This window comes from Suricata suricatta, chromosome 9, assembly GCF_006229205.1.
Source record: "Suricata suricatta isolate VVHF042 chromosome 9, meerkat_22Aug2017_6uvM2_HiC, whole genome shotgun sequence".
NCBI classification, from domain to species: Eukaryota; Metazoa; Chordata; class Mammalia; order Carnivora; family Herpestidae; genus Suricata; species Suricata suricatta.
Window position 1 is genome coordinate 97,861,833 of NC_043708.1, and position 17,463 is coordinate 97,879,295.

Sequence of the window (17,463 nt, forward strand, 5' to 3'; positions counted from 1 at the left end):
GAGCGGCTGCACCAGTTTACATTGCCACCAACAGTGTATGAGGGTGCCCATCTCTCCACACCCTCTCCAACAACTGTAGTCTTTTGCTTTGTTCATTTTAGCCACTCTGACTGGTGTGAGGTGGTATCTCAGTGTGGTTTTGATTTGTGTTTCCCTGATGATGAGTGATGTTGAGCATCGTTTTATGTGTCTGTAGGCCTAAATAACCAACTCTTGATCTCGGCTCAGGTCTTGATCTCAGGGTTGTGAGCTAAAGCCCCACATTGGGCTCCAGTCAGGACAGGAGCCTACTAAAAAAAAAAAAAATCAATCTAAACACAGACCTATACTTCTCACAAAAACTAATTCAAAATAAATCATACACATAAATATAAAATCCAAAACTATAAAACTTTGAGAAGAGAACATAAGACATGATCAAGATGACCTTAGATTTAGTAGATGACCTTTTTAGATACACCACCAAAAAGCATGATCCATGAAAGAAAAAAACTGATAAGCCAGACTTCCTTAAAATTAAAAATTTCTCCTCTGTGAAAGATACTGTTAAGAGAACAATTGCCAAAAACTGGGAACAACTCAAATGTCCATCACTAAGAGCTTGCATAATAAATTGTAGTACACCTATAAAATAAAATATTACTCAGCAATAAAAAGAAAATGATTTTTGCATACATGGAACCATATAGATGACCTTCAAAACATCACAATAAGTAAAAAAAAAAAAAAAGCCAGATACAAAAGTCCCCATATGTTCTGATTTTCTAACAAGCGAAAACTATAGTAACAGAAAGCAGATCAACAGTTGCCAAGGGTTGAGGGTAGGGAGAGAGGACTGTCCATAAGAAGCACAAGAAAACTTTTTGGATGCTGGAAATGTTTTATATATTGATTGACTCACATATTTGTTAAAGCTCACTGAACTATACATTTGAAATGGTTAAGTTTTATAGTTATACCTCAACAAGGCTGATTATTTTTAAATACATCTGCAAATGGTGTTCCCCTCCCATGGATAGATGATGCTCTGTTGTCATTGCTTACAGTGTCCAGAGTTTCATATGACGTTTTGGTGGCATACGGAGTAAGTGGTGAAGCCGTGTTTATTTAGCCAGCTGGCCAGCCAGCCAATACAGAAGACCCACAGTTCTAGGTTCTGGAAAATGAAAATGTTAAGTAAAATACAGTTTTACTTTTAGAAATATTATCATCTAAAAACAAAACTGTCATATTTAACATTCATGGTATGCATATTTTATACAAAGTACTCTTTACATATGTTAACTTACTTAATTCTTTCAACAACCCTATGATGTGGACTGCATTATGAATTCCATTTCACAAACAGAAAACTGAGAAACAGGCCTGCTCAGCTGGTAAATGGCAAAGGTGAAATTTGAACTCAGGGAGGCTGATACTACAGCTACTTAAAATGTGGGTCATGGGGTGCCTGGGTGGCTCGGTCGGTTAAGCCTCCGACTTCGGCTCAGGTCAGATCTCACGTTCATGGGTTCGAGCCCCATGTCAGGCTCTGTGCTGACCGCTAGCTTCTGGTTCTGTGTCTCCTTCTCTCTCTGCCCCTCCCCCTCTCATGCTCTGTCTCTCTCTGTATCAAAAATAAAACATTAAAAAAAATGTGGGTCTGAATTGAGACATGTTGTAACTACAAAATACACTTCAGATTTCAAAAACGTAGTGTGGAGAAAGAATGTAAAACACTATAATAATAATTTTAATATTGGTTACATGTAGAAATGATAATATTTCAGTATATATTGGTTTTATATAAAATAATTATTGAATTAAGTCCACCTGGCTTTTTTGCCTTTTAAAATACGCTTCTGGAACATTCAAAATTACATATGTGGCTAAAATTATATTTCTATTGGACAGCACTGCTCTAGAATCTTAGAATTTAACTACCACATTCTACTGTCTGGGTGACAGACTTAAGAGCAATTATAATATGATGAATGGGTAGTAAAATAATAGTATGGACAAAATATTATGCTGTTATAATAAGAAAATCACCAATTCTGACAAGGGATAAAGAACCCAGGGAATGTGTTCCAGAGAAGGCCTCTGACCTAGGAACAGTCACCGCATCTCATATTTGCATAACACTGTACATTTCACAAAGTGACTTCCTATAAAAGAGTGCATTTCCTGCACACATGCATATGCATGCGGACGCACACACAGAAATAGGCAAGGCAGATATTATTGTCCCTGTTTTTCAAGCAGAAACTGAGTCTGAAAGGCAGTCACTTGCCCAAGGTTACTCTGTTAATAAGTAGCAGACTTGAGTTTAACTCTGGTTTTTTTGAGTCCAAGATTAGGGAATTTTCTATCAGATCATGATTTCCTTGAGGTGACCTAGAAACCGTTCTGAAGAGGGGCACCTGGGTGGCTCAGTCGGTTAAGCCTCCGGCTTCGGCTCAGGTCAGATCTCACGTTCGTGGGTTCGAGCCCCGCATCAGGCTCTGTGCTGACAGCTAGCTCAGAGCCTGGAATCTGCTTCCGGTTCTGTGTCTCCTTCTCTCTCTGCCCCTCCCCCTCTCATGCTCTGTCTCTCTCTGTATCAAAAATAAATAAAACATTAAAAAAAAAAAAGAAGTTTAAAAAAAAAGAAACCGTTCTGAAGATAAAGAGAGAAGAATTATACAGGGTGGGGGTGCCTAGGTGGCTCAGTCGGTTAAGCATCTGACTTCAGCTCAGGTCATGATCTCACGGTTTGTGAGTTCAAGCCCCACATTGGGCTCTATGCTGACAGCTCGGAGCTTGGAGCCTGCTTCAGATTCTGTGTCGCCGTCTTCTCTCTCTCTGCTCTTTCTCCCCTCATGCTCTGTCTCTGTCTCTCAAAAAGTAACAAATATTTTTTAAAGTTATGGAAAAAAGGCAGAGACAGAGAGAGAAATGATATGGGAGTAGGGTAGAGTGCGTGGCATACCTAAAGCTAGCTTTTACCAATTAACAAAATCTCTTCCCAACTGATATGAAGTCATGCTTGAAATCAGCCATGGTGGGAGTATTTACACTACAGAAATAGGCAAATATTACAAATAAAGGCTTTCTTTCATTAAGAACGAGCTTCCTAACACACCCCAGGACAGTAGTGGGTACAGAGGCCACTAGCTCTAACGGGAAGAACCCGTTAAACACGCTAGCTCAGTCAGTCACTGGCTGTGTTAGGCAAATCATATAACCGCTCTGGGTCTCGGCATTTTCAACTATGACCAGGAACAATTCCATTTTAACTATCAAACAGAAGTCCAGTCTCAAACTCGAAGCTGAGAGACTGGGGCTCCTATGGAACCTTGGAGTTTTCCTGAAGGGCCTGCCAGGCTTTGTTTCCTTATCTCTACAAGGATGATGCAGAGCCTACCCCAAAGGCATTTGCTTTTCATTGTCATATCCAAAGATATCTGTCATATTGGATATTAAAAGGGGGAAATTTTTAAATATTTATTCATTCATTTTAACATAATAAATCTATTACATGTTATTTTTTTATGAAAACTATATTTTCTAAAAGAAAAAATGAGAACAGTATCATTTTTTCATATTTGCAAATCTGTTTAAAGTCTGGCTTAATAGAAGACAACTGAGTTTCTCATGTGTGTTTCTATATTCACACTGTTTCAAAAAGCCCATGTCATGACGCTTCTAGAAAACTCGACTTTATACTAGCATATGAATTAGAGTGAAAAAGGTAAATAATGTCTCAGTATTAATACAAAGATCGTTTGACTCTCATAGAGCCTATGTAAGGTTCTCAGAGAACCTCAGGACCCCAGAACTACAGTTTCAGAACTGCTGGCCTAACATCAAGCACTCAGTAGCTATTGGCCGTTTTTATTTATAGATTCCATTCCCCTATGCGTTACTGAGGGTCAAATGAAAGAATGTATTTTTTTCAAAAACTTGGAAATCATGAAGAACTTCCAATATGGAGAAACTACATCCTGAGAAGTTGGTGCCTTATTCTTGAGTGTGTATTTTCTTTCACCAGTTGAAATTTAAACTCCTGAAATGAATTTATCACAGCCAGGCTTTGCTATTTCATGGCATGGGGCTGATTCAGTCCTCAGAAATGCTTATGAAAGGAAGAAAAGGAAGGAGGAGGGAAAGGAAGGAAGGAAGGAATGGAGAGAAGCTGGGAGGGGAACTGCCTGACTGCCAATATTTTGTAAAGGCTTAGGGATATGCTGATGAAGACACTGCTTTAGCTCCTCATCCTAAGACTGGAGGCTCTAAAAGACTTGATAAGTATCTCCACAAGGGTGCAATCACCAAAGCAATATGTAGTGTGCACCAGGGACGGAAATGAAATGCCTTGGGACTCAAAGCCTAAGAACGACCCATTTGGCCCTTCATATGTAAGGGACCAATTTGAGTTGTTCCTGCTAGTGAGGAAAATTGAAAGAATAGGCAAGATTTTCAGCATGAAAGCTGCTGTGGGTCTCAAGACAATAAGAAAAGGGTATCAGTTATTATCCCTTTAAAACTAAGCTCAAACAGTCTCTAGTGAAATGAAAAAGTATTCTTTACAAAGAGTCCAGGACTCATGAAGAGAAGAGAGAAGCGTTCTTCTCCTCCTCTTCCTCTTCTTTTTTTCTATTTACCTCCAAGCCAGGGACTCTGCTTTTGCTTTTGTCTCAGAAACCCCTAGAGACAGTTTTTAACTACAAGAAGTCCCATGAGAAAGCTCATTCCCAGCGGCCCACATAAAGTTCTGATTTGTAGCTTATTTGCCTAGCTTATGTTTCTCTATCCATGCTTACAGGAGGACAACAGTAGTGAATTTAATTGAATTCTTAGTGATCTAAAATTATTTCTAACTGCCATAGGCCCACTGTTTTGAACTTCATTGGCCATATGACAAAGAATAGCAAAGAATGTCCGTTTACAGACAGCAATAAATCAATCTATCCAAGGCAATTAATCAGTATGTGCGTAGCACTAATCTGCACAGACAGCATTAGCAAACTTTGTTAGAAAAGTTGTTAGGCCTGGCCACTCTCTGATCTAGCAGGAGAGGGGCCAAAAATACTCTGTGTACATAAGTACATTGTGCTTTGAAACAAAGACATATTTCCTACTTCATTAAAACTTACGATGTTGGACAATCGAAAGATGTTTATGAGAGACTGGCTTCCGCAATTTATTAGAGCCACAGGGAATAGAAATACTCTCTGGTAAACTGAAGTATCACAGTGGCATTTCATATCTTTGTTTGACAACATCAATTCGGGTTTATCATGTCTGGCTCATTTTGAAAATGATTTCACATTGAGTTTCACTTTTAAAGGAAGAATGAAAGAAGAGAGGGAGAGCAATCCTTTAATAAGAGAAATTTAAAATTCAGCTAATTAGGAGGAAAAGGTTTCTAATCCAGCTCTATAAATTTAGCAAAAAAAAATTTTAAAAGAAAAACCAGCAGATCAGATGGAAAGCAATAAAGCATATCTACTTCAGATCCGCACCACTGCCAGCTGCTGCTTCATGGGTCTGGGAAAACTAGCCCTTGTCTGACTCCACTTCTTTTATTTCTAGAGACACACAGCCTTTTTTGAACTTGGAGGGTGATTTTTATAAAGAGTGCTGTCTTATTTACTCTCAATTAATCATGCTCGACTATAAACAAAGTGTCTGTTTTAGTTCTGCTGACAATTATCCACTTGTCAACATCTCCCTCAAGTACCTTCAGCATCTGGCTACCGAAGAGAAACCTCTACATCAAAATGAATGTCTCAGTGAACTCTGGAATTCATCTGTTTCTTTAGCCCATGAATAGTCAGGATTCTATCTAACAAATGTCACCTAGGCACCTTGATGAAGAGGTATATAATCAGACAATAAAGGGTTTCTCTGGACTTGCTTTCATTCTCTCATGTTTACTTTGGCAAAAAGAAGAAAATGATTACAACCTGGGAATCTTGAAGGAGGGGGCTGTGATTTCTGATAGATTTACAAACCACCAGCCACGTGATGACAGCTCCAGAAGTGGCTGAGAAATCTGTTCCTCCATAGTAACGTTCCAATAGATCGACACAACCTAACTGTGTTATAATTGGTGGTAATTTATAGGAGCAATGATAGGAGTTTTGCTGCGACTTCACTAACATCTGGAAGTGGCAGGACTTTATCCACTGCCCCAATAACAACCCTTTTACTTTGAAACACTTCTTTCTTTCACTTACAACATGTAGAGTATATAAGGGAAAGTCGCTGTCAAGATCATTAATATTTTAGCAACAATAAACAGTTTTAAAGGCAAAAACAAACGTTACATTTGGTGATTTGTTGGGAGTAAATTACTAGTATGTCCCCCGGAACTTCCCTGGGAGACGGGAGCCCTACAAATTTAAAAATGTAAACTGAACACTCAAGCTATATTCATTCTGTTCTTTCATCCATAAGAAAGGAGAGGTATCACTTAAGCCTTGCGGGTTGGGGGCAGTACTGGAGGCTCCCACAAACCAGTCCTCTGGGAGAATATATGGGTTATTTACCAAGATTTTACATTCTGGAGATTAATTTACATCCACTTCAAAACCGAGGAGATTCTAACCACTTGGCGTCACTCCCTCCAAGATGAATTCCTGAACGAGGAGAGGCGGCAAGGCGGTGAGGAAGGAGACCACCAAGAGGCACCCAACAGGACCAGGCCACAGTTCAGATCGATAGAAAATGGCCCAAGCCAACGTGAAATTCAGAAAAAATGAACACACTCCTCGAGGGAAACTGAGAATCAGGACTTAGGTACCTGCTCAGTAGGGGCCCCAGAACCAGCCACAGTGGGTGGGAAGCAGGCCTGGGCGAGGAAGAGATTAGCAAAGGGGTCAGCTTCGCTCCTTTCCGACAAAAACTGATCAATCTAACTGCACGTAATTGATTTTAATGAGCAGGGGAGTTTCCTTCGCATTAACAATTGCCCCGGGTCATCAGGCTGCGCAGCCGCGACTCCCGGGGCAGATCTTGGTGTGTCCTTGCGGGCCAGCCTGCCCGACCTGGGCGCCCACCACACCCCCTAGCTTTCGGGGCCCTAAGAGCAGAGGGGTTGGAGAGCCGGATCCTAGCCGGACTGCCGCCCAGTTTCACCTGGTAATTTATTCACAATTAATTGAGATATCTTTTATACTTGATGTGTTGCAAAATTAATGCCTAATTTATGTAATTAGTCAATTAACTCTAATTCTAGCATATGTTCCCAATGCCCAGAAGGTGTTCTGTTTCCCAGGTACTTATTTTGATGTCATGAAATGCAACTAATTAATTTTACATGCATATTAATTTGGGATTTCTTTAGCAGTTCCCTTTGTGCAAGTAATTTTAATATTTGTCTTTCTAACCTTTGGGGGTAGGGTGGGGGGGTGCAGGTAGATGTGAGCGGCACGTGGACACCAACCTGGATGATGCTTGAGGGATGGCCCTGGTCGAGGGCAGGGTGCTCGCGGAGAGCCTCAAGTGTCCGGGGTCATGAGTGCTTTGCTCAGCAACTCCTTGGCGTGTGGCGGAGCGAGCCCCACCAGGTGTATTTTGCTCGCGCCTTCGGTAAACCGCGAGCTTCAGGGCCTGGAGACGGAGACTCCAGGACGCGGCTGAGCGTAACGCCCAGGGCACTTCCCGAGTCCCAGGTCAAATCTCTCGTCGCCTAGCCAGCCACTCTCTCGCGAAGGAGCAAGAGGCACTATTTTTTTTTCCCCGCCTTGAAGAGTGAATTCAGATTTCCAGGCCCATCTTTGGAGGCTGTTCAGCGGTCGCGGCCCTTCCTCCCAGGCATCCCGTTGCTTCCCGAGTTCGGGGAGCCAGAGCGCCTGCGCTTCCCAAAGCTGCAGGGTGGAGGGAGGGAGGAACCGCTCTTCCTTCTCGGGCTGTGCAATCAGCCATCTGTCCTCTTTTGGCCGGGAGCGAAGACCAAGCAGGGCGAAAGTTTACTTTCCAAGTTATTGGGTGGCACATTAAAACTTTTATCCTTTTCGGACAAATTAATGAACAATTTAATTAATAAAATCAGAGAGTAGTGTAAGTGCTATGATAATGAAGTTAAATGAGTGCACAGTAAAATATTCACTAATCCAGCGCATTGCCAAATACCCCCTTAATTCTGCTTAACACTAAAAGGGTTTTGAGCACCATAATGAGATTCCTCTGTCTGCTAATTAATTGACACGCTCCTGAATATTCATATGAGCTAGCACCAATACGTTCCTAATTGCACCGTGGAATAGATCTCAGAGGAAAGTAAATCGCCATAGACTTAATTAAAATAATGTATTCCAGATCCAGGACGGGAAAAGATGAGACATTTGCCTTCGAGCGCGCTAAGAAAGTGGCACCTGGTTGGAGGGGAGAGATATCAAACGTCGGTACCCAGCCTGAAGTAAGCGGCGTGGGACGCGCAGGGAGGACGCTTGGCTTCGGAAAACAGCAGCTACGCTGGGTCCAATCCCCGAGGCTCGCGAGGCCATGGCTCCCCGGAGCATCCGTGCCCTGCTGCCCTCCGCAAGGCTGCCCTACCGGAGGAAGTGGCTCAGGGGGGCAGAGTCTAGGACCCCGACCCCGAGCCAGCGCCCTCTCTTTCCTCCCTACGGTCCCCCAGGCTGGTCAGAAATGCTGTTTACAGAGGCGCATGGGGAAACGCTGCGGGTCAGGAAATTCCCGGGGAAACTTTAACCAGAGGTTGTCGGAGCCGCTGCGGCTCCAAGACTCCCAACCCAAATTGCTAGGTTGAAGAAGTCACTTGCACTTCGAATCTGGGGAAGGGCGGTAGCTCGGGGAGAACACCCGGATACTGTGGTTGCTGTCCTCTCTCATGAATCCCACTTACACATGAAACCCCGCTGTCCCTAAGACCGCGCCTCTAACTTCCTGGGCGCATCCTCCCTTTCTGGGCGAATCCAGTTCGAGGGGCTTATCCCAGCCGAGCTTCCCTTGGGTAGGAGGGCCAGCGGAGCCAAGCTACGGACTCTACATTTGGACTGGACGGCAGAGCCATTTTCACCAGAGCCACACAAGTGAAATAAATTCTCATTCCTCGGAAAGAAGAGATCACCCCCCTCCTTCTTTTGGGGGAAAAAAATCACCACAGGTTAGAAACTAAAAAGTTTATTTGAAGACATACAAATGCGTATTTATTATACACATGTAGGCATTAACAATGTAAATTACACCGCCAGCAGTTGCTGGTTGTTTATTCATTAGATCTTTAGAAAATCTACATTGCCTCCAGTCAGCGGGATGATAATGTGAAATACACAAGCAGTTTACATAACCAGCTTCGAAGCACAGCTCCGCGCTCCGTGATTGGGAGTCATCAACAGGTCGCGGGGATCCGGACGCGAAAACCTAAGTAGCTAATAATTACCGAAGATCTGGGACGCCAGCTCCCTCTGTCCTTTTGAGAACGGGTAAAAGACTTAGGATGTGGGAAAAGGGAAGGGACTGACTCACTCTATATGGTTCACCAATTTTACCCTGTTTGTGTGCAGTTTTTGTTTTGTTTTGTTTTGGGGTTTTTTGTTTGCAATAAAAACGGTAAAAAAAAAAAAAAAAGAAAAAAGAAAAGAGGATGAACGGACTGAACGGAAAGATCAATAGCCTTCCCCAACTCTGGGTATCCCGAACAGCAAGTTATAGACTAAGGATTCAAACTGCTTTGGGGAGTGGGTGTGAAGTGAGAGGTGAGAAGTTTTCTTTACTGCTGGCGCGGGAAGAAAAGGCAGCCTACCTCAGGGAAACTATCAGCTCCACCAGTCAAATCGCGATGGCCACCATAAACAAATGGTTATCACTCCAAAGAAAATCACCTGCTGAATCAGCCTTTGGGGAATTATTAAATTCTCCGTGGTTCTGGAGTTACCCCAAATATGGAGAGGGGGAAGAACTTAAAGGGAAAAACTGCGGTGCAGATTTAATATTTGTTTTATGTGTATAAATATTTATACTAAAATAGATTTCCAAAGTTCTTTTTTAATAAATATACTGAAGTAAATGAGAGGGAAGTGAAGGTTCCTCACTAGGATCGCTGTTGTTGGGGTGGGTAGGTGGTGAATAATTCCAAGCACAGTTTTAAGTGCCAGTCTAAGAACTGCACCAATGCTGGGAACGGTCGACTTAACGATTCATCCCACTCCCCGGAGCCACCCACCTACCAAGGCCTACACTACGCAGCTGAGGTGTGCGGCTATTCGGGAGGGGTTGGGGATGTTTGACTTTCCTTTTCCTTCCTTCCTCCCTCCCTTTTCTTCTTTCGGTTGGACCGGCTGGGTGCATACGAAATACCCTGCTGATCCCGGACAGTGTATTGCTGAGAAGGCAGTGTGTTTGCGGACCTAAAATCTGCTGTCCATACCGCTGCGGAAATTGAAACCAGAGTCTCAGAGAGAAGAAGGTAGAGAGGGAATGAGAGAGCGAAACAGAGGAAAGCAGAAGGTGGTGGATCTATTTCTGGGGTGTCGGTATAAGCCTTCGGGGCAACCTGGTTTCCCCTACAAGCTTGCAGTACACAGCTACCCACCAAGAGGGAGCAAATTGAGCCCCCAAGCCGGGGCGGTGCAGAGCAAGAGGGCGCGCGGCTGGGGGTCGGCACCCCGCAGCGGGACCCGCGGAGCGAAGCCCTGGTCCCAGGTGAGACCCGCCTGAGCGGAAAGACCCCGCCGCCCAGCAGCAACCAGCGTCTGCAGCGCTGCAAGCCCCGCCTCCGAGTCCTTCCTAGCTGGGGGAGGCCGGGGAGGGTCAGCCGCTTTCTTTCTTTTCTTTCTTTCTTTCTTTCTCAAACCCGCTTTGTGGGTGGCAGCTCAGCGGGGGACGCATGGAGACAAAAAAACAAAAAGCCCAAACGGAGAGACAGAGGGAGAAAGAGGGAGAGAAAGAGAGAAAGAGAAGAGAACAGAAGAGAGAACAGAGAAGGGCGGAGATAGAGATAGAGATAGAGAAATGAAAGTTTTAACCTTCCCGGGAACACAGAGAATTATTATATCTAAAAGCTGTTGTAGTCTTCAGCGAAATCTGCTGCTGCCATTAAGAAAACACATACTGCACAGGTCCACAGGGTTAAGCTCTCCTCCTCGTCAGCCTGAACAAACAAAGCAGAAGCGCGGGGTTTTAAGGCTGGAGACCTACAGGTTATCCGGTTTCAAAACAAATTAACACAGGAAAATGCGCCAACAAATATTATGGATGCAAAATAATCTTCATTTTCAGTATTTTACAGTCCTCCCCCTACCCAGAATCGATTTTATTCACATTATGAGCAAAGTGCATTGAGTCTATGGTATAGAATTTAACTTCATGCAGTCAAGACCTTATTTTTTCTGGATAACACATGCTAAGGAGGATGAAGTTTTCCTACTCACTGGAAGCCTTAAAATACTTTACAAAGCTAAACAGCACCTTCTTTTTTCGGCTTTCCCAAAATTCCTCCAAAAAAAATTTTTAAGAGTGAGTACCTAGCCAGAAACACTGATTCCCCACCCCCCAAATCTGAGCAAACAAGTAATTCCTGACAAAGAAAATTAATATGAAAAGTATAGGGTGATTTTTTTCTCTCCCTCTTCCCCCTTAGAAAAAGACCCTTTGCTCCACCCCGCTATTAAACAAAACACAATACCTTTTTCTGGGTGGTACTGCACAGAAGTTGATTCAGTTTTGACAATGTTGTTTAGCTATCATTTGCTATTTTGAATGAATGGGAGCAATCCCCCCTTTTACAACATTTGTTTCCTATTATGGAGAGGTGCAGCAGTTGAGGGCAGACATGTGAAAGTGGCTGTTTGATTCTCTTTTTCATCCCCCTGACCCTGCTTTTGTCCCTCCTCACCCTGGGAATGTCACGCCTCGCTACTTCACTTTGAGATGCTCGAGAAAGTGGCTTTGTTATTCCCTTTTAGACATACACGAAATTGTTCTCATTCCCCCCGCTGTAAAAGATACTTCACATCAGGACTCGGTTCACAAGTGCAATGCAATTTGGCTTAGTCCAACCTTTGTTCTGCTTGTACAAATGAGCGAACAGTGCACACATTATACAGTTGATCTACTGCTGTCTTAACCCCAGAGTTAGGGGCTGGGAGAAAAGCAAGTTAATCCCTTCAATACCAAGGTGGCTTTAGCAATATTTCCTCCAATAATAATAATAGATTTGAATTGCTTCTTCTCTTTCACACAGTACAGAGCAAAACTTATGGGGAGGGTTTAGCAGTAACAACAAAAATCCTTCCACCAACCTTCCGCAAATAACTTTCTAAACAAATACATTTGTAGGTTTGGTAATGCGTAGTTTAACGCTATGCAATTGCTTGTGCAAAGGAGGGATTGGATTTAGAAACTCTGGCTTTAAAGACTTAAAATCTCAGAGCAAGCGAAGACCAAATGGTATTTAGCAAACTGATTCCAAAGAGAGGGCATTATGGCCAGCAGGGCAAGAGTTGTTTTCACAGGCATTGAAATTGCCTGCTCACTCTGGGTGGGGGTTGGCACTTCTCAGGGATGGAGGTCAAGGAAGACCCGCACCTAATGCTGACTACTGTTTGTTTTGTGCTTGAGGTGGAGGGAAAATTGAGACTTCCATACTCTCCAAATTGCAGGTGCTGCTTGGGAAAGGCTTCTAAAATGTGTATGCTGTTGCCACTCTCTTTCTCCCAACCCCAAGGGAAACATTTTATTAATTCCAAGGGCCCCCCAGTCATAGCCAGAGGCCCTGCCCTTCGCCAGGTGGCATGGAATAAGGATGGGACACCTCTGAATTTGAGCCTCCCAGTATGGATGGGAGTAAAGAGTGAGCAGGAGGTGGAGACTCCTGCCATTTTTAGAACCCAGCAAGACTAGACAGGAGGGAAGACCTGATTTTAGGCAATGTATTCCTCATCAAAAGTTTATTTTCAACCTCTCCATTATGAGTTGAGGTCTCACACACAGCCCAGTCACCCACCAATGAAATACATGGCTCCAAAGTTCCCTGGCAGCCATTCTTTCCTACTGTTTGGAAAAATAGGTGTGTTCCTTTGGCTGCCTGGCGTGAGAGGTTGGGGGTAGAGGCTCTAGCTAAGAACAGGAAAGAGGGCACAGAGTCCTTTCACTGCCTCTTGGCACCAGAGCACAAAGTGTGCCCCCTCCCCCCGCCTTTTTCCCCCGGGTAGCTTGATTGGGGTCCCCCTCAGATACGGTGGAGGTAGCCCGGCAATGCGGGCTCAAACTCCCGGGGCAGTCGTGGGAAAGTCATGGCGGATAGGTTTCTCCTGACGCAGCTCCCAAATGGGTACAGATTTCTGCGGCCCAAGAGTCGGCAAGACCGTACCCGCCGTTGGCGGCAGCCAAACCAACTCACTGAGTGGGCTCCCTCTGATCCCCACATCTAGAACAGGGGAGCTAGGCTGTGCCACGCGCAGGTGCTGGCGGTGGAATGCGCACACATTCTGCGGCCAAACCGCCTCCAGGACACTCGGAAGGACTTTTTTTTTTTTTTTTTTAAATGACCGCTGACAGGCTGAGGGAGTTTGTTTTAGTGCTGAATACCCCGGGAACAAAATCCTTTTGAAAGGAAAGCTAAGTCGTTTCACGCCACCAAAGTGCAGATTTGGTGAAGAATGACTGATGGGACAAAGCGGCGCGGTGAGTTAGCGCGGGTTCCCAGAGAGCGCGGAGAACGTGGGCAAACGCGGGAGGCGGCCTGGAAGGTGGGGCGGGCCAGAGGAGCCCCTAAAACCTAATATCGATGCGACGCACGCCCGAAGACCTTCCCCACCTGCACATTTCACTGCCCATTTGGTAGACAATATGGAAAAAGTAGAGGAGACCAAAAAAAAAAAAAAAAAAGGAAGAGAAGTCAGGGACAAGAGGGTAATAGAAGGGAGGAGAGAGAGAGAGACGGGGGGGGGGGGGGGGGGGGAGGGCCACTCGATAAGAAGGGGCGATGGACTCTGAGGGAGGAAGGAGGAAGAGAAGGGGCAAACTAAGGCTCAGCCTCCAAACGCTCCAGGCAGCCCCGAGTTCGCTTTCCAAGTCGGCAAGGCGGGTATTGTTTTTGGCGCCTAGGAAACCTTCGGAAGCTGCCGGGTACTTTCCCTGCACCTCCCATCGATGTTTGGTAAATATTAACAAACCAGGGCGCGTTACTTTCTGGAGTGTGCACCAGAGGGGCTGGCCCGGCTCGGGATGGTTTTCCTCTCCTAGAGCCCCCGCCCCCTAACCCCAGCCCCACCGTTCACGCACACATACACCTGCTTGACAACAGAAGGAATCAAAATCAATATTGTATTTGTCACCCCTCTGTCTCCTTTTTACTCCCTCAGCAGCCCGGGTGCCACTGAAGCGAATTGTGGATTTATGGAGGGAAATTAGCATAAATTATTACAAAATCTGTAGCCGTGTGTGGTCCAGCTTGTGGGAAAAGAGGCTATTGCGAACTCTCCAAGCAGAAAGGTGGTCGGTGGTGGGCTCTCCGGAGGCGATGAATGGCTATTGCATGAAAGAGATTTCCATTTGGTTTGCACATGGGTATAATTGACTTATGTGTATTTTATACAGTTTTCCCAACAACTCCCTAAGCCTCAGAGTCGGATGTGCCCCCTCCGCAGAGCCTCTGTTTGCTTTGGGTTCTGTACAATAGACTCTGATGCACTTTTCAAGATTTCTGGAAAGTGCTCTTTCCCTCCTCTTCTTCATAATACCAGTCTTAAAACGGTGTAAATGACATGCAAATCCCCTCCCCCTTCCCCTGGGCTCATCAGTAGGATCTGAAATACAATTTTGTAACAAAGTGCCTGTTTTAAATGTGCATTTCATGATTCTTTCACCCCAGCCAGACCAAACTTGTGCAATTAGGTTCCATTTCCTTAATTAACCATGGGATGGGCAATATACATCACCTCCAATCCTCACTCTAGCCAGGAATCTTGGAGATTCCTAAGACACGAATTCCTACTTGTATCCTCACATGTCTCAAACTTGGCAGTGACAACTTTCCCTGGGGAGATGGACAGAGATTTATCTCAACTTAGATTTTTTTAACCCAAATGTTTCCACTCTTAGATTTTAGTTAATTTTCTGTTTACTCCAAGCAATGATTTCCACAGCCTTACAAAGGTCCTTTGCAGGGCAACAAAATGCCAATTGTTAAAACAAGAAAACATTTATCTCCCCACTTCCCATCCCCAATAAGCTTGTGCACACACCCTGTAGAAAAGAATCTTCCTGGCTGTCACTGGGAGAACGGAGATCTTTCACTCCTTTCGTTACATATCCCATTTCAACCACTCTCAATGTTTTGTCTAGGTTTGTGTATAAGTATGCACACATTTGCTAAAAAGGTCCTAAAAGATTCTTGGGGGCTTCAACGCTGGTGTCCTTCCTTCCTAGGAGCATTCCTGCCTCCTCACAGGTGCATCCCTACTTTTGTATTCCGGAGGCCAGTTGCCTTCTGGAGCAGGAATGCTGTGGACCAACACCTTCCCATCTGGAAAACACAAGCCCTTACACTATGCTTCATCGGGGTCCCTTAGGTTCCAGGTCTCCCTCGCTCTTCCCATCCTTGGACCTTCAAACCAAACTGGGCCGTGCCCAGTAACACCTCAAAACAGCACACATCCTTAGGAGCTGAAGCGTGCACAGCTCAGGCAAGTACCACTGCCTTTTGCCGCAGCTGGACAGAGTCCATTGAGTCCAAATGGTTTATCTGCGGAGGGTTTATCGGCCCTCGTGGAGCCCCCAGGGACAGGTCAGCGTCCCGGCTCCACCCCTCCATCCCACCTCCTCCTCCTGGTTATTTTTTCCGAATTAAGAAGGTGACATTATTCTTTTCTTCAAGCACTTCTGTTAATATTGAAAAACGTGTGCTTGCATCTCAAGTGAGGCAGCTCAGACGCGAGAGCCATTTCAATATTAATGAAATTGTTTAATCTCCTAAATTCATCGTGTTTAAGTTACGTTTTGGTGAGTTATTGACTACCTCCAAAACTGTGGTTAATGGAAATGTGTGTGTATGTGTGTTTGTGTGTGGGTGTGGGTGTGTGTACGTGTGCCGAAAGATGTTTATGCTAACCCCAAACAGCTCCACTAATGATGCTCCAATATCACTAAGTGTCCAAACTTCACACCCAGAATTTGGCCCCCACCATCACTGCCATCACCTCCTCCTGGGGGGGGGGGTTCTCACATGTCGGGATTGAAGATGATTCAGTGTGGGCTCTAGGTATTGAGTTTTTAACGAGGTAAAAGAGAAAAGGGATTTCTTTTTAAAACCATAAAGGTGGAAGGATGTGCAGGAACCAGTGGGAACTCCTAGTGTCTATTCCTTGACTGTGGGCATGCAGGCAGGGTAGACTCACTATTTCATAGCAATATGATGATGCCGCCGACGCCCATGACGATGATGATGATGATGATAATAATGATGATGATGATAATAATTCATTGAATCTCTGGAGACTAATCCGAACCGAAGGGAGCCTACAGCTGGCACCAGGCAAGAGGACCCTAGGCATATCCCCCACACTCTCTCCTTTCTCCCAAAGAGGAAAATTCACTGGTTCTTTCCCAGTCTAGAAGTTACTCCTGTTTTAGTGGGTCTGCAGGGAGCTTTTCCTAGGCTCTCTAAACCCTAAATACTTTCTCCCTATGGGGGGGAGGAGGAGGAAGGAGGGGAGGGAGAAGCAGAGAAAATTCCGGCTGTAAAATGCAAACTTCCCCACAAAGCCTAACTCCTAAAGTTTCAAACTACCTAGGGGAAAGCATGAAGACCTTGCCCTTCATCTAGTGATACAGTGTGCCAGACAACCTCAGGCCCTTCCCCAGGTCCACACACTGTCTGCCCCAACAGCCTCAGAGCCTTCATCCTGTGCCTAATTAAATTTCTAGAGGACTTTTAGAGTGAAGAGCCTTACTATTCTCCCAGATAGACTTTTTTTAATTTAAATTTGGCCAGTACACTCACAAAATGAGTTTTACACAGGGCTGTCGAATTATATTTCTGTAAGTATTTTTTAAACCCCATCACTTAAGGCTACACACCCACTGGGTAGAGCTATGGCAGCAGCTTAGGAAGGTCAAATCAAACTTTGACCTGCCTCTTGGAGGGCTACGGGAAAGGGTGTATTTTCATTATAATAACTCATGCAACCAGCCCCGTATTGCCAAGCGCAGGAAAAGGGTCTGCTTCAAGGGAAAGCCGTGCCTTAACGTTAGCTAACAATACAAACTCGATACAATGCAGAGGAAACAGAATACCCCAGCCAAGCAATTTCCATGTCAAACATCATCTGCGCGGCAGCTCGGTCTGTGAACGTGAGCGGTTGCCTGAATCCCTGCTCCGCGGCCGCCACCTCCTCATACCTTCACACCGCGCACCCTGGCCGGCGTCCCGCTCACCACCGGTGGCCGAGGCTCTTCCCCCTCGCCCAGTCTTGAGCTGGAAGTGATTCCTATTGGCCAAGGTGTCCATGTAAATAGGTGTGAAAGAAACCA

At 44.9% G+C, this 17,463-nt stretch overlaps 1 long non-coding RNA gene across 1 annotated transcript in view; it reads right to left on the reverse strand.

Moving 5' to 3' along the window:
* Positions 1-910: 910 nt before the first annotated feature.
* The window catches only part of LOC115302889, a 332,633-nt gene continuing 316,080 nt past the window's right edge, over positions 911-17,463 (reverse strand). Inside the window, exon 6 of the long non-coding RNA XR_003913694.1 lies at positions 911-1,156. This is a non-coding gene — a long non-coding RNA (uncharacterized LOC115302889). The remainder of the gene's footprint in view (positions 1,157-17,463) is intronic.